The sequence below is a fragment of the Hyla sarda genome, chromosome 11, assembly GCF_029499605.1.
Source record: "Hyla sarda isolate aHylSar1 chromosome 11, aHylSar1.hap1, whole genome shotgun sequence".
Lineage (NCBI taxonomy): Eukaryota > Metazoa > Chordata > Amphibia > Anura > Hylidae > Hyla > Hyla sarda.
In genome coordinates, this window is record NC_079199.1 from 104,444,888 (window position 1) to 104,466,149 (window position 21,262).

At 45.1% G+C, this 21,262-nt stretch overlaps 1 protein-coding gene across 1 annotated transcript in view; it reads left to right on the forward strand.

Moving 5' to 3' along the window:
• The window catches only part of LOC130295684 (perilipin-2-like), a 71,547-nt gene that overhangs the window by 48,827 nt on the left and 1,458 nt on the right, over positions 1–21,262 (forward strand). The window lies entirely within an intron of this gene.

A 21,262-nucleotide genomic window follows, 5' to 3' on the forward strand; every position in this document is an offset into this window, starting at 1 on the left:
TAATACTATTATTATTATTATTATTATTATTAATAATACCATTATTATTATTAATAATATAATTATTATTACTATTATTACCATTATTATTATTACTATTATTATTACCATTATTATTAATAATATAATTATTATGATTACCAATATTATTACTATTATTATTACCATTATTATTATCATTATTATTACTATTATTATTACCATTATTATCATTATTATTATTATTATTACCATTATTATTATTAATAATATCATTATTATTATTACCATTATTATTACTATTACTATTACCATTATTATCATTATTATTATTACTATTATTACCATTATTATTATTAATAATATTATTACCATTATTATTACTATTATTAATACTATTATTAATAATATCATTATTATTATTACCATTATTATTACTATTATTATTAATAATATAATTGTTATTATTATTATTACCATTATTATTAATAATATCATTGTTATTATTATTACCATTATTATTAATAATATCATTATTATTATTACCATTATTATTACTATTATTATTAATAATATCATTGTTATTATTATTACCATTATTATTAATAATATCATTATTATTATTATTAGCCTTAATCATACAGACCCACAGAATAAAGGGATAATGCTTTTAAATTTTTTTAATTTTTTTTTATCCCGCCATAAATAGGGTGAATTAAAAAAAAAAAAAAAAATAAAGAAAATATAAGATTTTCATTCCCCCCCCCCAATTTTTTTTTTAAATAAAACATTTATCAAATGTAATCATTTAATCAAAATAATTGATCACATTTCATCCAAATAATAAAATGTTATCAAAATAATCCTTTTTTTCCCTTCAAAATAATTGATCAAATTTGATTTAAAAATGTATCACATTTAATCAAATTGTATAAAAAAAAAAAATGATAAAGTTTATTCCAAATAATTGATCAAATTGAATCAAAACAATTGATCAAATTTAGTGCAAACAATTGATCAAATTGAATCAAAACAATTGATCAAGTTAAATCAAAATAATTCATCAAATTTTATTAAAATACCGTAACTAATCAAGTTTAATCAGACTATTTAATAGTGGTTAAAGCAGTGTTTTCCCAACCGGAGTGCCTCCAGTTGTTGCAAAACTACAACTCCCAGCATGCCCGGACAGCCGAAGGCTGTCCGGGCATGCTGGGAGTTGTAGCTTTGCAACAGCTGGAGGCCCCCCCCCGGTTGGGAAACATTGGGATATAGAGCGTTATGTCACGTTTCTAAAGTGTCGGTAAAGCTGCACCTGCGCGCTCCGGCGTCTGCAGCATGTGGCGCCACAATGAATAATCTTCGCCATTGTGTTATTACTGCACATCGTGTGTATGGCGGGCGGGGGTATCTGCGCGCTCGCGGCGGGTGAGGGGGCGGTCTCCTCGTGTACAGTGGCAGAAGACATACGACGGTTGTGTGAGACGCGCGTGCTCCGAAAATAGCCCGGAGAACAATGGCCGAACCCCACTTATCTCCAACACTTCATCGTCTTACCGCTGGGACACACAATGGCGAGCCAGGCCGCGCATGTGATCTATTGTCTGCTCCACAACAACACGAGCCCTGCCTGAGCAGGAGGGGTTAACTGCTGTTACATAACCCACGCGTCCTGCCGTACTACACTGCATCCGGGACGTCACTTTTCGATATTTCTTGCCACCTTTATAAAATAAAAATGATGACCCGAACCTTAGAAATTTCTGCACAATTGTGCATTGACGTAAGTATTAAGACACTTTACTATGACACATGACATTTAGCCCTGGCTCCTCCCATTTCTCCCGACATGTTTCTCCACCTTGATTGGAGTCACCTGGGGTAAATTCATTTGATTGGACAAAACACAGCCCTGTCTATATAAGGTCTCACAGCTGACAATATATATCAGAGCAAACATCATGAGGGAGAAAGAACTGCCTGTAGAGCTCAGACACAGCCCTGTCTATATAAGGTCTCACAGCTGACATTGTATATCAGAGCAAACACCATGAGCGGGAAAGAACTGCCTGCAGAGATCAGACACAGCCCCTGTCTATATAAGCTCTCACAGCTGACAATGTATATCAGAGCAAACACCATGAGCAGGAAAGAACTGCCTGTAGAGCTCAGACACAGCCCTGTCTATATAAGGTCTCACAGCTGACAATGTATATCAGAGCAAACACCATGAGGGGGAAAGGACTGCCTGTAGAGCTCAGACACAGCCCTGTCTATATAAGGTCTCAAAGCTGACATTTTATATCAGAGCAAACACCAAGATATGAGGGGGAAAGAACTGCCTGTAGAGCTGAGCACACAGGATTGTGAAGAGGCCCAGATCTGGAGAAGGAGACAATAACATTTGGTGGGGGAAATATAATTTCTGGAGGAAGCCGGGCACTGCCCATCACAGTACAAGACACTTATAATGAATAATAATAAAACTTGGGGTACAGGATGATGACATGCTGCCCCTTGCGGTATGTTGTGGCCCCCATTGTGCTGCCTCTGTGGTATGTGTGGCCCCCATTGTGCTGTCTCTGTGGTATGTGTGGCCCCCATTGTGCTGCCTCTGTGGTATGTGTGGCCCCCATTGTGCTGCCCCTTGCGGTATGTTGTGGCCCCCATTGTGCTGCCTCTGTGGTATGTGTGGCCCCCATTGTGCTGCCCCTTGTGGTATGTTGTGGCCCCCATTGTGCTGCCTCTATGGTATGTGTGGCCCCCATTGTGCTGTCCCTTGTGGTATGTGTGGCCCCCATTGTGCTGTCTCTGTGGTATGTGTGGCCCCCATTGTGCTGCCCCTTGTGGTATGTGTGGCCCCCATTGTGCTGCCTCTGTGGTATGTGTGGCCCCCATTGTGCTGCCTCTGTGGTATGTGTGGCCCCCATTGTGCTGCCCCTTGTGGTATGTTGTGGCCCCCATTGTGCTGCCTCTGTGGTATGTGTGGCCCCCATTGTGCTGTCTCTGTGGTATGTGTGGCCCCCATTGTGCTGCCTCTGTGGTATGTGTGGCCCCCATTGTGCTGCCCCTTGTGGTATGTGTGGCCCCCATTGTGCTGTCTCTGTGGTATGTGTGGCCCCCATTGTGCTGCCTCTGTGGTATGTGTGGCCCCCATTGTGCTGCCCCTTGTGGTATGTTGTGGCCCCCATTGTGCTGCCTCTGTGGTGTGTGTGGCCCCCATTGTGCTGCCCCTTGCGGTATGTTGTGGCCCCCATTGTGCTGCCTCTGTGGTGTGTGTGGCCCCCATTGTGCTGCCCCTTGCGGTATGTGTGGCCCCCATTGTGCTGCCTCTGTGGTATGTGTGGCCCCCATTGTGCTGCCCCTTGTGGTATGTGTGGCCCCCATTGTGCTGCCCCTTGTGGTATGTGTGGCCCCCATTGTGCTGCCCCTTGTGGTATGTGTGGCCCCCATTGTGCTGCCCCTTGTGGTATGTTGTGGCCCCCATTGTGCTGCCCCTTGTGGTATGTGTGGCCCCCATTGTGCTGCCCCTTGTGGTATGTTGTGGCCCCCATTGTGCTGCCCCTGTGGTGTGTGTGTCCCATTGTGCTGCCCCTTGTGGTATGTGTGGCCCCCATTGTGCTGCCCCTTGTGGTATATGTGGCCCCCATTGTGCTGCGCTCTGTGGTGCAGACATTCCTGTAGGTCACACAGGTGACGTTCTCTTCCGCGTTCCTCTTCGCTCCGGTCACCATTATGGGACATTCCTGAGATTCCAGACATTGTCCAACACATGAATTCATTCCAGGTGGGTGACAGGATCAGGTGTCATGAGGACCTAATCCTAATGGTGGGGGGGATTAATCTGTAGATCGGGGGGGGGGGGGGGTGACAGGATCAGGTGTCATGAGGACCTAATGGTGGTGGTGGGGGGATAAATCTGTAGATCGGGGGGTGACAGGGTCAGGTGGGATGGGGACCTAATGGTGGTGGTGGGGGGGATTATTCTGTAGATCGGGGGGGGGGGCCTAATGGTGGTGGGGAGTTTATTCTGTAGATCGGGGGGTGACAGGGTCAGGTGTGATGAGGACCTAATGGTGGTGGTGGGGGGGATTATTCTGTAGATCGGGGGGGGGGGGGGCCTAATGGTGGTGGGGAGTTTATTCTGTAGATCGGGGGGTGACAGGGTCAGGTGTCATGAGGACCTAATGGTGGGGGGGGGGGGGGCATTATTCTGTAGATTGGGGGGTGACAGGATCAGGTGTCATGAGAACCTAATGGTGGTGGTGGGGGGATAAATCTGTAGATCGGGGGGTGACAGGGTCAGGTTGGATGGGGACCTAATGGTGGTGGTGGGGGGATTATTCTGTAGATCGGGGGGGGGGGGGGAACCTAATGGTGGTGGTGGGGAGTTTATTCTGTATATCGGGGGGGGGGGACCCAATGGTGGTGGTGGGGAGTTTATTCTGTATATCGGGGGGTGACAGGATCAGGTGTGATGGGGACCTAATGGTGGTGGGGAGTTATTCTGTAGATTGGGGGGTGACATGAGGGAGGAGCTGTGGATCGGCTGAGACAACACCACACTGACAAAGAGAGGACTACACAATTTCCTGTCAGAAGAGAGGGAGGGGCCAGGGAGCAACTGAGTCAACCCCACACTGACAGGGAGAGGACTACACAACTTTTTGTCAGATCAAAGGGGGAAGCTGCTGAGACAACACCACACTGACAATGAGAGGACTACACAACTTCTTTCCAGGAGTGAATTACACAAATTCATGCTGAAGCTGGTACAATGTGTGTTAACACTATATGGATAAGAATAATTTTTTTTAGTGAGATTTGCAGAGCACCCCTTTAGGACGAGGTGTAATGGTGGAGGACTCACTAATAATTATCACCATTCATCACCTGGGTTGTAGCTCTTGTATATTCCTTGTAATCTGCCCCCAAGATCCTCTGCGCTGTGTGTATTGTCCCCTACACTTTGACCCTCAGACTCTGTCCGAGTCCACACGACCTCCCGGGAAGGAGACGCCGGCGCCCAACCAACCATGGAGCCGGCTTAAATATTACCGAGAGAGGACATGGAAAACTACAGGGGGAGGGGCGGACGATACAAGATGTATCACAGAGTGTATCACAGAGTGTATCACAGGAAACCCAAACATCTCCTCTCTAGTGATGGATAGGATGTATTCTCAGTGATGTCACCGCTGATCTCTAGTGATGGATAGGCTGTATTCTCAGTGATGTCACCGCTGATCTCTAGTGATGGATAGGCTGTATTCTCAGTGATGTCACCGCTGATCTCTAGTGATGGATAGACTGTATTCTCAGTGATGTCACCGCTGATCTCTAGTGATGGATAGGATGTATTCTCAGTGATGTCACCGCTGATCTCTAGTGATGGATAGGGTGTATTCTCAGTGATGTCTCCGCTGATCTCTAGTGATGGATAGACTGTATTCTCAGTGATGTCACCGCTGATCTCTAGTGATGTCACCGCTGATCTCTAGTGATGGATAGGATGTATTCTCAGTGATGTCACCGCTGATCTCTAGTGATGGATAGGATGTATTCTCAGTGATGTCTCCGCTGATCTCTAGTGATGGATAGGCTGTATTCTCAGTGATGTCTCCGCTGATCTCTAGTGATGGATAGACTGTATTCTCAGTGATGTCACCGCTGATCTCTAGTGATGTCACCGCTGATCTCTAGTGATGGATAGGCTGTATTCTCAGTGATGTCACCGCTGATCTCTAGTGATGGATAGGCTGTATTCTCAGTGATGTCACCGCTGATCTCTAGTGAATGGATAGGCTGTATTATCAGTGATGTCACCGCTGATCTCTAGTGAATGGATAGGCTGTATTCTCAGTGATGTCTCCGCTGATCTCTAGTGATGGATAGACTGTATTCTCAGTGATGTCACCGCTGATCTCTAGTGATGTCACCGCTGATCTCTAGTGATGGATAGGCTGTATTCTCAGTGATGTCACCGCTGATCTCTAGTGATGGATAGGCTGTATTCTCAGTGATGTCACCGCTGATCTCTAGTGATGTCACCGCTGATCTCTAGTGATGGATAGGCTGTATTCTCAGTGATGTCACCGCTGATCTCTAGTGATGGATAGGCTGTATTCTCAGTGATGTCACTGCTGATCTCTAGTGATGGATAGGCTGTATTCTCAGTGATGTCACCGCTGATCTCTAGTGATGGATAGGCTGTATTCTCAGTGATGTCACCGCTGATCTCTAGTGATGGATAGGCTGTATTCTCAGTGATGTCACCGCTGATCTCTAGTGATGGATAGGCTGTATTCTCAGTGATGTCTCCGCTGATCTCTAGTGATGGATAGACTGTATTCTCAGTGATGTCACCGCTGATCTCTAGTGATGTCACCGCTGATCTCTAGTGATGGATAGGCTGTATTCTCAGTGATGTCACCGCTGATCTCTAGTGATGGATAGGCTGTATTCTCAGTGATGTCACCGCTGATCTCTAGTGAATGGATAGGCTGTATTCTCAGTGATGTCTCCGCTGATCTCTAGTGATGGATAGACTGTATTCTCAGTGATGTCACCGCTGATCTCTAGTGATGTCACCGCTGATCTCTAGTGATGGATAGGCTGTATTCTCAGTGATGTCACCGCTGATCTCTAGTGATGGATAGGCTGTATTCTCAGTGATGTCACCGCTGATCTCTAGTGATGTCACCGCTGATCTCTAGTGATGGATAGGCTGTATTCTCAGTGATGTCACCGCTGATCTCTAGTGATGGATAGGCTGTATTCTCAGTGATGTCACCGCTGATCTCTAGTGATGGATAGGCTGTATTCTCAGTGATGTCACTGCTGATCTCTAGTGATGGATAGGCTGTATTCTCAGTGATGTCACCGCTGATCTCTAGTGATGGATAGGATGTATTCTCAGTGAGGTCACCGCTGATCTCTAGTGATGGATAGGCTGTTTTCTCAGTGATGTCACTGCTGATCTCTAGTGATGGATAGGCTGTATTCTCAGTGATGTCACCGCTGATCTCTAGTGATGGATAGACTGTATTCTCAGTGAGGTCACCGCTGATCTCTAGTGATGGATAGGCTGTATTCTCAGTGAAGTCACCGCTGATCTCTAGTGATGGATAGGCTGTATTCTCAGTGATGTCACTGCTGATCTCTAGTGATGGATAGGATGTATTCTCAGTGATGTCACCGCTGATCTCTAGTGATGGATAGGCTGTATTCTCAGTGATGTCACCGCTGATCTCTAGTGATGGATAGGCTGTATTCTCAGTGATGTCACCGCTGATCTCTAGTGATGGATAGGCTGTATTCTCAGTGATGTCACCGCTGATCTCTAGTGAATGGATAGGCTGTATACTCAGTGATGTCACCGCTGATCTCTAGTGATGTCACCGCTGATCTCTAGTGATGTCACCGCTGATCTCTAGTGATGGATAGGCTGTATTCTCAGTGATGTCACCGCTGATCTCTAGTGATGGATAGGCTGTATTCTCAGTGATGTCACCGCTGATCTCTAGTGAATGGATAGGCTGTATTATCAGTGATGTCACCGCTGATCTCTAGTGAATGGATAGGCTGTATTCTCAGTGATGTCTCCGCTGATCTCTAGTGATGGATAGACTGTATTCTCAGTGATGTCACCGCTGATCTCTAGTGATGTCACCGCTGATCTCTAGTGATGGATAGGCTGTATTCTCAGTGATGTCACCGCTGATCTCTAGTGATGGATAGGCTGTATTCTCAGTGATGTCACCGCTGATCTCTAGTGATGTCACCGCTGATCTCTAGTGATGGATAGGCTGTATTCTCAGTGATGTCACCGCTGATCTCTAGTGATGGATAGGCTGTATTCTCAGTGATGTCACTGCTGATCTCTAGTGATGGATAGGCTGTATTCTCAGTGATGTCACCGCTGATCTCTAGTGATGGATAGGCTGTATTCTCAGTGATGTCACCGCTGATCTCTAGTGATGGATAGGCTGTATTCTCAGTGATGTCACCGCTGATCTCTAGTGATGGATAGGCTGTATTCTCAGTGATGTCTCCGCTGATCTCTAGTGATGGATAGACTGTATTCTCAGTGATGTCACCGCTGATCTCTAGTGATGTCACCGCTGATCTCTAGTGATGGATAGGCTGTATTCTCAGTGATGTCACCGCTGATCTCTAGTGATGGATAGGCTGTATTCTCAGTGATGTCACCGCTGATCTCTAGTGAATGGATAGGCTGTATTCTCAGTGATGTCTCCGCTGATCTCTAGTGATGGATAGACTGTATTCTCAGTGATGTCACCGCTGATCTCTAGTGATGTCACCGCTGATCTCTAGTGATGGATAGGCTGTATTCTCAGTGATGTCACCGCTGATCTCTAGTGATGGATAGGCTGTATTCTCAGTGATGTCACCGCTGATCTCTAGTGATGTCACCGCTGATCTCTAGTGATGGATAGGCTGTATTCTCAGTGATGTCACCGCTGATCTCTAGTGATGGATAGGCTGTATTCTCAGTGATGTCACCGCTGATCTCTAGTGATGGATAGGCTGTATTCTCAGTGATGTCACTGCTGATCTCTAGTGATGGATAGGCTGTATTCTCAGTGATGTCACCGCTGATCTCTAGTGATGGATAGGATGTATTCTCAGTGAGGTCACCGCTGATCTCTAGTGATGGATAGACTGTATTCTCAGTGAGGTCACCGCTGATCTCTAGTGATGGATAGGCTGTTTTCTCAGTGATGTCACTGCTGATCTCTAGTGATGGATAGGCTGTATTCTCAGTGATGTCACCGCTGATCTCTAGTGATGGATAGACTGTATTCTCAGTGAGGTCACCGCTGATCTCTAGTGATGGATAGGCTGTATTCTCAGTGAAGTCACCGCTGATCTCTAGTGATGGATAGGCTGTATTCTCAGTGATGTCACTGCTGATCTCTAGTGATGGATAGGATGTATTCTCAGTGATGTCACCGCTGATCTCTAGTGATGGATAGGCTGTATTCTCAGTGATGTCACCGCTGATCTCTAGTGATGGATAGGCTGTATTCTCAGTGATGTCACCGCTGATCTCTAGTGATGGATAGGCTGTATTCTCAGTGATGTCACCGCTGATCTCTAGTGAATGGATAGGCTGTATACTCAGTGATGTCACCGCTGATCTCTAGTGATGTCACCGCTGATCTCTAGTAATGGATAGGCTGTATTCTCAGTGATGTCACCGCTGATCTCTAGTGAATGGATAGGCTGTATTCTCAGTGATGTCACCGCTGATCTCTAGTGATGGATAGGCTGTATTCTCAGTGATGTCACCGCTGATCTCTAGTGATGGATAGGCTGTTTTCTCAGTGATGTCACCGCTGATCTCTAGTGATGGATAGGTTGTATTCTCAGTGATGTCACCGCTGATCTCTAGTGATCGATAGGCTGAATTCTCAGTGATGTCACCGCTGATCTCTAGTGATGGATAGACTGTATTCTCAGTGATGTCACCGCTGATCTCTAGTGATGGATAGGCTGTATTCTCAGTGATGTCACCACTGATCTCTAGTGATGGATAGGCTGTATTCTCAGTGATGTCACCGCTGATCTCTAGTGATGGATAGGCTGTATTCTCAGTGATGTCACCGCTGATCTCTAGTGATGGATAGGCTGTATTCTCAGTGATGTCACCGCTGATCTCTAGTGATGGATAGGCTGTATTCTCAGTGATGTCACCGCTGATCTCTAGTGATGGATAGGATGTATTCTCAGTGATGTCACCGCTGATCTCTAGTGATGGATAGGCTGTATTCTCAGTGATGTCACCGCTGATCTCTAGTGATGGATAGGCTGTATTCTCAGTGATGTCACCGCTGATCTCTAGTGATGGATAGGCTGTATTCTCAGTGATGTCACCGCTGATCTCTAGTGATGGATAGGCTGTATTCTCAGTGATGTCACCGCTGATCTCCAGTGATGGATAGGATGTATTCTCAGTGATGTCACCGCTGATCTCTGGTGATGGATAGGCTGTATTCTCAGTGATGTCACCACTGATCTCTAGTGATGGATAGGCTGTATTCTCAGTGATGTCACCGCTGATCTCTAGTGATGGATAGGCTGTATTCTCAGTGATGTCACCGCTGATCTCCAGTGATGGATAGGCTGTATTCTCAGTGATGTCATCGCTGATCTCTGGTGATGGATAGGCTGTATTCTCAGTGATGTCACCGCTGATCTCTAGTGATGGATAGACTGTATTCTCAGTGATGTCACCGCTGATCTCCAGTGATGGATAGGATGTATTCTCAGTGATGTCACCGCTGATCTCTAGTGATGGATAGGCTGTATTCTCAGTGATGTCACCGCTGATCTTTAGTGATGGATAGACTGTATTCTCAGTGATGTCACCGCTGATCTCTAGGGATGGATAGGCTGTATTCTCAGTGATGTCACCGCTGATCTCTAGTGATGGATAGGCTGTATTCTCAGTGATGTCACCGCTGATCTCTAGTGATGGATAGGATGTATTCTCAGTGATGTCACCGCTGATCTCTAGTGATGGATAGGATGTATTCTCAGTGATGTCACCGCTGATCTCTAGGGATGGATAGGATGTATTCTCAGTGATGTCACCGCTGATCTCTAGTGATGGATAGGCTGTATTCTCAGTGATGTCACCGCTGATCTCTAGTGATGGATAGGCTGTATTCTCAGTGATGTCACCGCTGATCTCTAGTGATGGATAGACTGTATTCTCAGTGATGTCACCGCTGATCTCTAGTGAATGGATAGGCTGTATTCTCAGTGATGTCACCGCTGATCTCTAGTGATGGATAGGCTGTATTCTCAGTGATGTCACCGCTGATCTCTAGTGATTGGATAGGCTGTATTCTCAGTGATGTCACCGCTGATCTCTAGTGATGGATAGGCTGTATTCTCAGTGATGTCACCGCTGATCTCTAGTGAATGGATAGGCTGTATTCTCAGTGATGTCACCGCTGATCTCTAGTGATGGATAGGCTGTATTCTCAGTGATGTCACCGCTGATCTCTAGTGATGGATAGGCTGTATTCTCAGTGATGTCACCGCTGATCTCTAGTGATGGATAGGCTGTATTCTCAGTGATGTCTCCGCTGATCTCTAGTGATGGATAGACTGTATTCTCAGTGATGTCACCGCTGATCTCTAGTGATGTCACCGCTGATCTCTAGTGATGGATAGGCTGTATTCTCAGTGATGTCACCGCTGATCTCTAGTGATGGATAGGCTGTATTCTCAGTGATGTCACCGCTGATCTCTAGTGATGGATAGGCTGTATTCTCAGTGATGTCACCGCTGATCTCTAGTGATGGATAGGCTGTATTCTCAGTGATGTCACCGCTGATCTCTAGTGATGGATAGGATGTATTCTCAGTGAGGTCACCGCTGATCTCTAGTGATGGATAGGATGTATTCTCAGTGAGGTCACCGCTGATCTCTAGTGATGGATAGGCTGTATTCTCAGTGATGTCACTGCTGATCTCTAGTGATGGATAGGCTGTATTCTCAGTGATGTCACCGCTGATCTCTAGTGATGGATAGGCTGTATTCTCAGTGATGTCACCGCTGATCTCTAGTGAATGGATAGGCTGTATACTCAGTGATGTCACCGCTGATCTCTAGTGATGTCACCGCTGATCTCTAGTAATGGATAGGCTGTATTCTCAGTGATGTCACCGCTGATCTCTAGTGAATGGATAGGCTGTATTCTCAGTGATGTCACCGCTGATCTCTAGTGATGGATAGGCTGTATTCTCAGTGATGTCACCGCTGATCTCTAGTGATGGATAGGCTGTTTTCTCAGTGATGTCACCGCTGATCTCTAGTGATGGATAGGTTGTATTCTCAGTGATGTCACCGCTGATCTCTAGTGATGGATAGGCTGAATTCTCAGTGATGTCACCGCTGATCTCTAGTGATGGATAGACTGTATTCTCAGTGATGTCACCGCTGATCTCTAGTGATGGATAGGCTGTATTCTCAGTGATGTCACCACTGATCTCTAGTGATGGATAGGCTGTATTCTCAGTGATGTCACCGCTGATCTCTAGTGATGGATAGGCTGTATTCTCAGTGATGTCACCGCTGATCTCTAGTGATGGATAGGCTGTATTCTCAGTGATGTCCCATGAGGAATCTACTCTATGGAAAGAAATGTGTTGGGACATTTAATGTAGAAATTGGCAATGAGAGTCCAACTAATCAAAACCTTTAATAGGCCCCTGAGACAGTGTCTCCCAATTAGGTGCCTCCAGCTCCGGGCATGCTGGAAGTTGTAGTTTTGCAACAGCTGGAGGCACCCTGGTTGGTAAACACTGCCATGGCTGGGGGAATTATTTACGGACCACCTGATATCATCACTTTTATCTGGCACAGTGTGGTCTCGCCATGTGCTGCCGGATTGCTGCTCCCTTCATCGTATCCTCCTCCTGACCCACTTGGGTGATAACGTGCGGCGCGGAGTGGGCGTCCTGCGGTGTAACCGGCTGAGCACATAATACTCCTCTTTATATAGACACATGTCTCCCTCACCGCTCCGGGCCGCTTCCTATTCTTCACTGTTAAAATTGATTTTATGAGACTAATAGATTTCTAAATATAAAGATGAGACGAGCGTCAGGGGGAGCGGAGCGCAGAGCCGATCTGTAATAGAGGAAGGAAGGGGTTAATTACTGGTGTATTAATGGCTCCAATAATCATAATATCTGCAGAACATAATGTGTATAATGTATAGAAAGGTGTAATAATCTGCAGGATATATCACTATGTATCTATAGGGAGGTCAGAGGTGTAATAATCTGCAGGATATATCACTATGTATCTATAGAGAGGTCAGAGGTGTAATAATCTGCAGGATATATCACTATGTATTTATAGAGAGAACAGGTGTAATAATCTGCAGGATATATCACTATGTATCTATAGAGAGGACAGAGGTGTAATAATCTGCAGGATATATCACTATGTATCTATAGAGAGGTCAGAGGTGTAATAATCTGCAGGATATATCACTATGTATCTATAGAGGACAGAGGTGTAATAGTCTGCAGGATATATCACTATGTATCTATAGAGAGGTCAGTGGTGTAATAATCTGCAGAATATATCACTATGTATCTGTAGAGGTCAGAGGTGTAATAATCTGCAGGATATATCACTATGTATCTATAGAGGACAGAGGTGTAATAGTCTGCAGGATATATCACTATGTATCTATAGAGGTCAGAGGTGTAATAATCTGCAGGATATATCACTATGTATATATAGAGGTCAGAGGTGTAATAATCTGCAGGATATATCACTATGTATCTGTAGAGAGGACAGAGGTGTAATAATCTGCAGGATATATCACTATGTATCTATAGAGAGGACAGAGGTGTAATAATCTGCGGGATATATCACTATGTATCTGTAGAAGGTCAGAGGTGTAATAGTCTGCAGGATATATCACTATGTATCTATAGAGAGGTCAGAGGTGTAATAGTCTGCAGGATATATCACTATGTATCTATAGAGAGGTCAGAGGTGTAATAATCTGCAGGATATATCACTATGTATCTATAGAGGTCAGAGGTGTAATACTCTGCAGGATATATCAATATGTATCTATAGAGGTCAGAGGTGTAATAATCTGCAGGATATATCACTATGTATCTGTAGAGAGGTTAGAGGTGTAATAGTCTGCAGGATATATCACTATGTATCTATAGAGAGGACAGAGGTGTAATAATCTGCGGGATATATCACTATGTATCTGTAGATAGGTCAGAGGTGTAATAATCTGCAGGATATATCACTATGTATCTATAGAGAGGTCAGAGGTGTAATAGTCTGCAGGATATATCACCATGTATCTATAGAGAGGACAGAGGTGTAATAATCTGCGGGATATATCACTATGTATCTGTAGAAGGTCAGAGGTGTAATAGTCTGCAGGATATATCACTATGTATCTATAGAGAGGTCAGAGGTGTAATAGTCTGCAGGATATATCACTATGTATCTATAGAGAGGTCAGAGGTGTAATAATCTGCAGGATATATCACTATGTATCTATAGAGAGGTCAGAGGTGTAATAATCTGCAGGATATATCACTATGTATCTATAGAGAGGTCAGAGGTGTAATAGTCTGCAGGATATATCACTATGTATCTATAGAGAGGTCAGAGGTGTAATAGTCTGCAGGATATATCACTATGTATCTATAGAGAGGTCAGAGTTGTAATAGTCTGCAGGATGTATCACTATGTATCTATAGAGAGGTCAGAGGTGTAATAATCTGCAGGATATATCACTATGTATCTATAGAGAGGTCAGAGGTGTAATAATCTGCAGGATATATCACTATGTATCTATAGAGGACAGAGGTGTAATAATCTGCAGGATATATCACTGTGTATCTATAGAGAGGTCAGAGTTGTAATAGTCTGCAGGATGTATCACTATGTATCTATAGAGAGGTCAGAGGTGTAATAATCTGCAGGATATATCACTATGTATCTATAGAGAGGTCAGAGGTGTAATAATCTGCAGGATATATCACTATGTATCTATAGAGGTCAGAGGTGTAATAATCTGCAGAATATATCACTATATATCTATAGAGAGGTCAGGGGTGTAATAATCTGCAGGATATATCACTATGTATCTATAGAGAGGTCAAAGGTGTAATAATCTGCAGGATATATCACTATGTATCTGTAGAAGTCAGAGGTGTAATAATCTGCAGGATATATCACTGTGTATCTATAGAGAGGTCAGTGGTGTAATAGTCTGCAGGATATATCACTATGTATATATAGAGAGGTCAGAGGTGTAATAGTCTGCAGGATATATCACTATGTATCTATAGAGGTCAGAGGTGTAATAATCTGCAGGATATATCACTATGTATCTGTAGAGAGGTTAGAGGTGTAATAGTCTGCAGGATATATCACTATGTATCTATAGAGAGGACAGAGGTGTAATAATCTGCGGGATATATCACTATGTATCTGTAGATAGGTCAGAGGTGTAATAATCTGCAGGATATATCACTATGTATCTATAGAGAGGTCAGAGGTGTAATAATCTGCAGGATATATCACTATGTATCTATAAAGGGATCCGAGGTGTAATAATCTGCAGGATATATCACTATGTATCTATAGAGAGGTCAAAGATGTAATAATCTGCAGGATATATCACTATGTATCTATAGAGAGGTCAGAGGTGTAATAGTCTGCAGGATATATCACTATGTATCTATAGAGGTCAGAGGTGTAATAATCTGCAGGATATATCTATATGTATTTATAGAGAGGTCAGAGGTGTAATAATCTGCAGGATATATCATTATGTACCTATAGAGAGGTCAGAGGTGTAATAGTCTGCAGGATATATCACTATGTATCTATAGAGAGGTCAGAGGTGTAATAGTCTGCAGGATATATCACTATGTATCTATAGAGAGGTCAGAGGTGTAATAGTCTGCAGGATATATCACTATGTATCTATAGAGAGGTCAGAGGTGTAATAATCTGCAGGATATATCACTATGTATCTATAGAGGTCAGAGGTGTAATAATCTGCAGGATATATCACTATGTATCTATAGAGGTCAGAGGTGTAATAGTCTGCAGGATATATCACTATGTATCTATAGAGAGGTCAGAGGTGTAATAGTCTGCAGGATATATCACTATGTATCTATAGAGAGGTCAGAGGTGTAATAGTCTGCAGGATATATCACTGTATCCATCAGAAGGTGGAGGGGAGCTGTGTATGTTTTTTCGCCTTTGGATGCGCAGGGGGCGGGGTCTTAGCCAATCTGGGAATTTTCCTATCGCTCGGCCTTCTGGGTAAGCAGGTTTGGGGGGGTCTGAACTTTTCCTGCGGTTCCTGAGGTGATAATTGGACATAAGTGTCAGGAAGGATTAAGCGACTTTCATTTCCTCCTCGGTGGATTTTGGGCTCCGATAAATTATCACATAATGAGGCGTAATATGGAGTCAGGTGACCGCGCTCAGGTATCGGCCCCGCAACATTAACACTTTGTGTTCTACCTGTCATAACTATAGATTGCTGCTTCCCTAGGCCGCCATTTATAAGATGATGGAACAGATCCCTCTGGTCAGCCGGTCACAGAGGTGGATGATCCCCCCCCCCTACATTTCCCTGTTCCATCGTCATAGTGATGGTCACCTGACGGCCCCTACCAGTCACCAATGCAGAAATCTCCTCTGGTCTCTCACTTATCGAGGAACTTTGCATAAATAATTCAACCAAATGCAACTTATCAATCACTCTGAAAAACTGAGGGATCAGATTACATACTACCCCTAGAAGTCTATGGACAGGGGAAGAGTGAGAGAAGTGGGGAGTGATTGTGGACAGAGCCAGAAGCAAACCGAGAGACTCCAATTTCACCCCTGGGCTGGATTTACAGCTTACACTGCCCAGTACTGCTCTACTAGCTCCTCTATGCTGCTGCTACTTTTTAGGGTGTTTTCCACTAGTTTTCCCCTCTCTAGGCCGTGGTGTGCACAGTAATGGAGGCCGGAGGAGCAGACTTTGCTGAACAGTCATGAGCAGAGTAATGGAGATTGTCTTGGGCCATTGGAGAGAGTGTTCTGGCCACAGCGATGGGTAGCGCCCCCTATTATAGGCGATGTGCCCGCTAGGAAAATAACCTCTCCACACTCTGACATGGCTGATAACAGAGAGAAATAATCTGCATCAAACTCCTCACAAATGGAGAGAAATCAGACTGCGGGGTGAGTGTTCCCCTTTAGTTTTATCTTATTTCCAGACTTTGTATCGTTATACACAGCCGCACACTGTTCCATAAATTGCGCCTTTTCTGAGAATCAGTGGATAATTGCGCTCCCTTCTGTGAGACCTAAGTGTTTTCGAGTGATCTCTGAGAAAGGTCAGTGCCGCTAAATGCAATGTCAGGTATCGTAGTGTTACCGGGTAATGGTCTCCCAGAATGCCGCGGGGCACAATGCACTTGTCTAATAAGTCGGTTGTAAAGGGCTGGGGAGTGGATCCGCTGGCCTGTGTGGACAATGATTGAACCGTACAAAGGAGCGGAGTCTAAGGTGCCGCTGTTTTCACCACAGGTGGCGCCCAGGTCTCTACCCCTAGCACGTCCGTCCACACAGGTTGCCCAGATGTAACTCGGCACAGATGGGAGACGTAGTCAGAAGAAGCACAGGTCAGAAGGGTAGGCAGCTAGGAAGCGTAGTCGGGTCACAAGCACTAGGTCAGGAGGCAGGCGGCAAAGGAGCAAGGTCAGGTCACAAGCTGGAGGTCAGGAACACTAAGTAGGCAAACACTGAGATACGCTTTCTCTTGGCACAAGGCACGAAGATCTGGCACCAAGATAGGGAGGTGCTAGATCCGCCCTGCAGCTGATCAATTAAGGGCGTACTGGCCCTTGAAATCTAGTAGCGCTGGCGCATGTGCCCCAAGGCGCGCGCCGGCGATGTGCAGAGAGAGGGGGACCGGAACACTGTGGGGTAAGGAGATGCCTGGGACTTGTATGTGGGCGCATCCCGCACAGCAAGTTCTGGAGCCGCCGCAGCCATCAGAAGGGGTGCGCTCACGGCCGGGCTGAACGCCCAGAGTGTTGCCCATAGCAACGCCCAGAACCCACATGCGGGCATGTCCCGCACCGCAGGTCTCGGAGCCACTGGTGCAAGCAGTGAGGGAGCGCTCATGGCCGGAGCACTGCCCATAACATCGGTGACCAACAAAAGAAAGTGGCAACACACGCAATAAAGCTGCTCAGTAACTTCTTTTATATATATTATAGAGATTAATACATCTCACAGGAAAAGATAATATTCACCCAAGTGCACAATGATATTTCAGCAGTGTCCAGCCGGAGATTTCATTAGCTCGCCAGGTTCTCAATCTTGATATGACCTGTGCCCATACGTACGGCCATCTCCTACACCCAAGGGTGTGTAAATGAATGCAACGTTTGGAAGGTAACACCTTCTTTGTCAAGCATCATGTGAGTAACGCCCATCACCATACTAAATACATCTATGGTTCTCGCGAGATCTCAGTTCTACAACGAGAGTACAAAAGGTATCAAAAGGGTTAAAAACATATAAAATTACAAAGATCCAGTATATACTAAATTATAGAAACACATAGAAGTTGCAGATCTCATTAAAGTGCCCAGTTTCTGTACCTCATTTCTCAATAGCTTCATTTTTATTTGTTCGTTATTTTCTCCCTCCACGTTCTCCAGTATTTGCCATCTAAGCTCATTTACATGGTGTCTGTGTTCAGCACATTGCCCCCCTACACTGCTTTCAAATTTTTCTTTAATTACCGCATCACCTTCGTTCCTGTTCACACTGTCCTGTTCTTTTTGATAAGATCTAATTATGCTCGTTGATTCTCTGTTTAATGCTCCTTGTGGTCTGGCCAACATAGCCCAACAAGGGCAATTAAGTAAATAAATCACTTGGGTGCTATTGCACGAATGCCACCTTAAAGGGGTACTCCGCCCCTAGACATCTTATCCCCTATCCAAAGGATAGGGGATAAGATGTTAGATCGGCGCGGTCCCGCTGCTGGGGACCCCGGGGATTGCTGCTGCGGCACCCCGCCATTATTACCGCACAGAGCGAGATCGCTCTGCACGTAATGACAGGCAATACAGGAGTCGGAGCATCGTTACATCACGGCTCCGCCCCCTCGTGATGTCACAGCCCGCCCCCGTCAATACAAGTCTATGGGAGGGGGGGTTGTGGTCGTCACGCCCCCTGCCATAGACTTGCATTAAGGGGACGGGCCATGATGTCATGAGGGGCGGAGCTATGGCGTAACGCTGCTCCGGCCCCTATATCACCCGTCATTACGCACAGAGCGAACTCGCTCTGTGCAGTAATGATAGCGGGGTGCCGCAGCAGCGATCCCCGGGGTCCCCAGCAGCGGGACTACGGCGATCTAACATCTTATCCCCTATCCTTTGGATAGGGGATAAGATGTCTAGGGGCGGAGTACCCCTTTAATAGGGATTTTAGTCCCCTTTTTGGGGTGCACTACTACATCTCCTTTGATGATTGCATTGCAGTTCTGGCAGGATAAACCTGCATATGTTCCTGATTGCTTTGCTTTCAGAAAAGTCTGTTTACTGACCTGTTTCTTTTTAATGTCGGCTCTTATCAAATGATTGGCCAAGGACTTATTATTTCGATAGATAAATCTCGGATGATCAGACGTGCGATCTTGTCGTCCACTGTTAGATGTCCCCAGTACTTATAGATAGTTTGTTTTATCAATTTTGAATGACATCATATACTGAAAAAAATGTTAGCTCATTGTGTTTTTTCTGATTTTTCGTTTTATTCTTCCTAAGGTCTTCTCTTGGTATTTTCTCCTCCATTTCCTTTCCCTCTGTCCAAACGTTTTAATCATAATCTCTTTATTCTTCTGGAATTCTGTTTCATCACTAAAGATCCTTTTAGTTCCTATAAGTTGTCCCTTCGTTATTCCTTTGAAGACTTTTGGGGCATGTCCACTTCTACGATGTAATAGATTGTTACGATCGCTGTCTTTCACATACAGTGCGGTATCTAGTCCACCTTCTCTATTTTTAATCACTTTTACATCCAAGTAACTAATCTCTGATGAAAATTCAATAGGGGGTGACAACTGTCTAAATATTCTACATAAGTCTGTAGCTGAGACTGTGAGCCCACCCAGAGGACGAACACATCGTCCACATAGCGGACCCACAGCCTCAGCTTGGCACTCAATTTTCAGCCCTTTGGCAACCTATATAGATGGTCATTTACAAAAAATAGTGACTGCCCTTCCCAAGCGCTCAGGTGTAACCACGCTAATCCCATGCACATGGCCCCCGACCATTATCTTTATGACCATAACATCGGTGAAGTAGTGACCGCCATTATCCCGACGTGTCCCCTCTCATTCCTTGCTGTACATATCGCACATTTTCTGCTGCTTTGACCTAGTTTAATTTACAAATAATAGACGATTGACGCCAAGATTGAAGGACGCATCACCTGAACTGCACCAGCGGCAGAGAAGAGGTTATTAGGAACATGATCCGGTGTATGTTTAGTATGACCTGGTTTAAAGAGGTATTCCAGCCAAATACATCTTATCCCCTATCCAAAGGATAGGGGGTAAGATGTATGATCACGGGGGTCCCGCCGCTGGGACCCCCACAATCTCCGTGGAGACATAACGCCATACCCCCTCGTGACGTCACGCCCCTCCCCCTCCATTCATATCTATGGGAGGGGGCGTCACGTCCCCTCCCATAGACATGAATGGACAGGGGTGGCGTGACGTCACGAGGGGGCGTGGTGAGGTTTCCAAGACTGGAGACGCAGACCCGCATAGGGGATAAGATGTATTTGGCTGGAATACCACTTTAAAGGGGCACCCTACCGAAGCCCTGAGAGTCCTGAATGAGAGCGGCTACTAAATGTCCTTCAGAAGTTTGTCCTTTGGTTCCTCATTTTACTGACCTGAAATAGAAATGGTCGTAATATATAATCCACCATCTAGTCATACGCCGGACCTACCGCAGAAGTAGTGTAGATTCCACTAGGTGAGGAAATTTTTCTACAGGAATATCGGCCCATGTGACCAGGATGGCTTCTCGCCGGTCAAGACACACGTTAGATGGAGAGCCTGACTCTTCTACCTCAGAGAGGCCATGTTTCTCTATAGAGATCTGGATCCATCTGACCAGGCCATGTTTCTCTATAGAGATCTGGATCCATCTGACCAGGCCATGTTTCTCTATAGAGATCTGGATCCATCTGACCAGGCCATGTTTCTCTCTAGAGATCTGGGTCCATCTGACCAGGTCATGTTTCTCTATAGAGATCTGGATCCATCTGACCAGGACATGTTTCTCTATAGAGATCTGGATCCATCTGACCAGGACATGTTTCTCTATAGAGATCTGGATCCATCTGACCAGGACATGTTTCTCTATAGAGATCTGGATCCATCTGACCAGGACATGTTTCTATATAGAGATCTGGAACCATCTGACCAGGACATGTTTCCCACACAGAGATCTGGATCCATCTGACCAGGCCATATTTCTCTACAGAGATCTGGATCCATCTGACCAGGCCATGTTTCTCTATAGAGATCTGGATCCATCTGACCAGGCCATGTTTCTCTATAGAGATCTGGATCCATCTGACCAGGCCATGTTTCTCCATAGAGATCTGGATCCATCTGACCAGGCCATGTTTCTCTACAGAG